Source organism: Sinocyclocheilus anshuiensis, unplaced genomic scaffold, assembly GCF_001515605.1.
Source record: "Sinocyclocheilus anshuiensis isolate Anshui unplaced genomic scaffold, SAMN03320099.WGS_v1.1 scaffold478, whole genome shotgun sequence".
Classification (NCBI taxonomy): Eukaryota; Metazoa; Chordata; class Actinopteri; order Cypriniformes; family Cyprinidae; genus Sinocyclocheilus; species Sinocyclocheilus anshuiensis.
The window spans coordinates 815,621-820,694 of NW_015542376.1; the positions used below are offsets into that span (position 1 = coordinate 815,621).

Below are 5,074 nucleotides of genomic sequence, written 5' to 3' on the forward strand. Positions count from 1 at the left end.
AACAAAAAAAAAAAAAAAACTGGGGAACAGGTAAATAAAAAAAAAAAAAAAAAAAAAAAATATAATTAATAATAATAATAATAAAAAAACATTATTTTAATCACAAATAATAATGACCTTATTTTAAGCATTAAATGAATCACAGCTTATTTTATTTTATTGATGGCCATAGTTTTATATTTCACTTCAGGTTTACACATTTAACAGCATTCTATTGGTGAGTAGTAATATTTTTATTTGTAAAATACAAAAAAAAATATTAATATAAAATTAATAATAATAGTAATAAATAAATTATAATTAATAATAATTATACAAATTATAAATTAGATTTTTTTTTACATTATTTTAATCATTAAATGAATCACAAATTATTTTTATTTTATTGATGATGACCGTAGTTTGAAATTTCACTTCAGCTTTACACATTTAACAGCATTCTATTGGTGAGTAGTAATATTTTCCATATAATAATTTCTACAAAGAAATATATTTTATTCATTATGTATTCATCAAATATCATATAATTTGATGAGATCTCTGGCTTGGCAAATATGAGCACATTTTGAGAAATTATTGAGAAACACACGGGGAGAACAACCTGAGAAGCAGAAGACTTCAGCAATTTGCCCTCCATGTAATCTAAGTGAAACTGAAAACAGATTTCTTTTGTGATATTGCTGTCCTATTGAACATCAAACAGCTTGCTTCATAAGGATGAAGACATCCAGTGCAATTATGTCCTGGAAACCATGGTGATTAAATTGGGAATAGTTCAGGATGTCCACCCACATTGTCATTTTCAACACAATGAGCTGGTGATTGACAGGGAGGACTGCGCCATTAAACGCTACTCACCTTTTTCATTATCTCACTTTAGTACATAGATCTGAACGATGCAGCCAGCCATAAAAACATTCACACTTTTCTGTTAAATGGCCCCTAGAGATGGCAACAAAAACACAGCCAGAGACAGGAAAGTGTCATTGGATTTGTTGGAATAGAGAGAGAGACAAACAGACAGGAAGAGATCTATAGACAGACAGAATACGACCTTGGGCTCTACAAACTGTGAAAATGCCAAAATGCGTGACAGTTGCCTTACACAGCAGGTCTGTAAAAGCAGAATGCAGCTAGTCAAGCTCCTCTGAGCAAAACAGAGGATTAAATCGGTGACTTGCTCATTAAAAGCAGCTGTGTATCACTAACGGAGGCTCTACTCCCTCATGTGGGTACCTGCTTTTTGCATTAGCGTAATGCACTTCAAAGAATACACGAAACAAAAGAGGCTGGGACCTGACAGATTTTCACTTGATGAGGAAAGTCACAGTGCAGGCATAATCTCAAAATGTGTGTCTTTTTAAAAGAACGGTAGAGCTGAACATCCTGTCATTATTTACTCACCCTCATGTCACTTTAAACCCATATGACTTTCATTCTTTTGTGCAACTTAAAGAAATAGCTCACCCCCAAAAATGAAAATTTGCTGAAAATGTGCTCACCCTCAGGCCATCCAAGATGTAGAAGAGTTTGTTTCTTCATCAGAACAGATTTGGAGAAATGTAGTGCTACATCACTTGCTCACCAATGGATCCTTCTGCAGTGAATGGGTGCCGTCAGAATGAGAGTCCAAACAGCTGATAAAAACACACAATCCACAAGTAATCCACACGACTCCAGTCGATCAGTTGTGAAGCAAACAGCTGCTTGTTTGTAATAAATAAATCCATCAAGATGCTTTTGACTTCTAACGGTTGTTTCCGGCTAAAATATGAGTCCTTTATCCATAATATCGCCTTTTCCAGTGAAAAAGTTGTCTTGTCTGAATGAAGAGAGAAATATGCACAAATTAAGCTTTGTGTACAAGCGAAAACAATCCAAAACAGTTTTAAATAAATATGTCAGTGGATTTTGATGTAAGAGGACAACAGGGAAAGGACATTTTCACTGTTATGATTTATGGATTTTGGCAAGAAGCCACAGTTTAAAGTTAAAATGCCTTAATGACGGATTTGTTTCTTACAACCACACAGCTTTTTAACTTCACAAGACTTTAACTGATGGACTGGAGTTGTGTGGATGTTGCGTGGATTATTGTGATGTTTTTATCAACTCTCATTCTGACGGCACCCATTCACTACAGAGGATAAATTGGTAAGCAAGTGATGCAATGCTAAATTTCTCCAAATCTGTTCTGATGAAGACACAAACTCATCTACAACTTGGATTAGCTGTGGGTGAATACATTTTCAACAAATTTTCATTTTTGGGTGAACTATTCATTTAAAAGGAGAAACACTTTTTATTTAGAAGGACATGAGGGTGAGTAATAAATGTCAGACATTTTATTTTTGGCTGCACTGTCCCTTTAAGCCATCACACATTTAGAGGATCATTGACTGGATCAGGATGAGGATCACATTTATCATGACTGATGAGTTTTACCCCACGTCTGGTTAGCAACTGCTGAATCTGATTGCTAGAGGCTAATTTGTTTAGCACAAGCTAGCGATTCATCCAGATGAACTTTGCGCTGATCAGGGTCCAAAGGAGGAGACGCGGAGGATGACAGATGGATGTGAAGAAATCTGATTAAGACCTTACGCACTGGAAACATCTGGTACATGGCAGCCTAAAGCAGCAAGCTGAAGGTATCTGTCACAGATGACTGAAATAAATGAGTGTAAACTATTTTAATACTGAAATCTAGCCTGTGCATGTTAACAGTTTGGCCCTGGATTTCAAAGGCTTGTTTGAGTGAAGGTTATGGTTTTAAAGTACCTTCTGTTCAGTAAACAAATACATGTGTTTTGGATTATCAAATCAGAATGGCTTTAATGGAATAGTTCACCCAAAAATGGAAAATCTGTCATCAATTACTCACCCTCACGTCCTTCTAAACCTGCACGAGTTTCTTGTTTTCTATTGGTTGCTCTTTTTGCAATAAATTGTGGTGGCTTTCAAGCTTCAAAAAGATGCAAAAGCACAATAAAACACAAATCACAGACATATGAATATTTCAAATCTTCCAAAACAATATGACAACTGTATCAGAAACTGCTTATTCAATTAAATTCTTCACAACTCTTAATTATGAATCACTGAGACTGAATCATTCTTTTGAGTCAGATCTTTTAAATGCATCAGTTAATCAGGTCTGAATGATTCGTTAATGAATTCAGGGTAACACTTTACTTAAAGCCTTTATGCTTAATGTGGTTTTGATGCATTAATTATGCCTTGTAATGCACTTTATAATGCATTGTTCAATCTCATGAATAATTCTAACCACAGTTATCAACACTTATCAATTAATTGTTACACTATGCATTTTAAATTCAGTTATAATTATTTACGACAATGTATTACAATGCACATTATGAATAATTATAATGTGATAAACCCTTTAATAACATTTTATAATGCATTATACATAAAGGCTTTAAGTAAAGTGTTACCGACACTTTTTGAGTTCAATTAACTTCTTTTCAATTAATTGTTAATCCAATTCACAAAACAAGTCTGAATGATTTGTTCATGAATCAAACTGATCTGGTTCTGAAGTTAAACTGACTCAATACTGTGGTCACATGGATTCAAAAGATTTGAAATAAGGCAGAAAAGTTAAATGAACTACTATTATATTATATTATTGTGCTTTTATGTCCTTTGTGAACCTTGAAAGCTTCAAGTCCCATTTATTGCAACTGCATGTAAAAGAATAGCCAATATAATTAATCAAAATTTCTCCTTTTGTGTTATACAAAAAAAAGAAAATAATAGTTTTGAAGGACATGAGGGTGAGTAAACAATGGCAGTATTTTTGATTGAACTAATCCGTTAAAGTCAGTGAAGCATGGGCAGGAAGTTGATGATTTCTTAAAATAACCTTCTTCTGAAGGTAAAAAGCACTCCCTCTCTCTCTCGCAGTGTGTTTGCAGAAAGGAAATCAACAATAGTCACTGCTAATGACTGGCGGCAATCTAAAATGGACGATAATGGACCAGGGACTTCTGCCTCATTTTGTCATACACACAAAAAAACGTGGACACGCACATAGACATTAAATACAATAGTGAATCACAGGCTTGGGCCAAATTGCGAAAAGTTTATCAAAAAAACATCTGCTTAATGAGCCTTTTGTTTTGGCCACAACAATCAGTCTGCATTAGTAAGCAGCCAATGAAGGAATAATTAATAAAAGCAATCCGCCTGCTGTCATAACAACAGTCTCATTGCAATCTCAAATGGAGCAGTTTGGATTCTGTCTAGTCTCCATTAAGAGTTAATTATACTGTACACACAGCAGAACTTCCTCTTTCCTGTTTCATTCCTCTGTTCCCTCAAAGAGAAAGTTCTTGTTGTGTCAAAAACAATATGCTTACAGTTCTCCAGACTGAGCTGGAGGGAAAAAGAAACAGGGAAAGGGAAGCACGTTTGCATGATAAAGCTTGTCTTTTTTTAAGGAGTTCAATCATCTGAGCATTAAAAATTCATATTCTTGATAAATATCGAGCTCTGCTTCTTAAAAAATAATTAATTTTAATGTGAAAATGTACATTTTTCTTTCTGTTACTTAATGATTTAAGATGACATTTTAATTAAATGAAATGAAATATTGTATGATTTTGAAACAAATAGCACTGAAATTCAACAATAAAACTGAAATCACAGGCATGTTTTTACCTATCATCTATAGACACGTGTGGAAGTTACGTTGGCAGCAGAAGGAGGCTGTGTGTGTGTTTCTATCAGGATCACATTACTTAGGCTATTTACACCCTTTGGCGGGCACCATGCTGTAAACTTCGAAATTCTGTTTCACGTTCTGCCTACCGCTTAATAACAAGTTCTTTCTCACTTTTGAAACAATACATCCAGCTCTTTATTTAGTAGCCTATTACTCCATGTTTCGTCACTCTGAAGGGGCAGAACATTTTCTTTAAAGGTCCCATATTGTACACCTTTCTGGAGTTTTATTTTAGGTTTTGATGTCCTTTAGAATATATATTTGCGGTATAAGTACCAAAAACCATCTAAATATATTTTAACAGCTCCTTTCTCAGGAGCTCTC

At 34.3% G+C, this 5,074-nt stretch overlaps 1 protein-coding gene and 1 long non-coding RNA gene across 2 annotated transcripts in view; one reads left to right on the top strand and one right to left on the bottom strand.

Annotated features, from left to right (window-relative positions):
• The window catches only part of LOC107692291 (uncharacterized), a 13,276-nt gene extending 10,875 nt beyond the window's left edge, over positions 1–2,401 (top strand). Inside the window, exon 3 of the long non-coding RNA XR_001634635.1 lies at positions 2,391–2,401. This is a non-coding gene — a long non-coding RNA (uncharacterized LOC107692291). The remainder of the gene's footprint in view (positions 1–2,390) is intronic.
• Positions 1–5,074, bottom strand: part of LOC107692290 (matrix metalloproteinase-17-like) — an 84,304-nt gene that overhangs the window by 16,348 nt on the left and 62,882 nt on the right. The window lies entirely within an intron of this gene.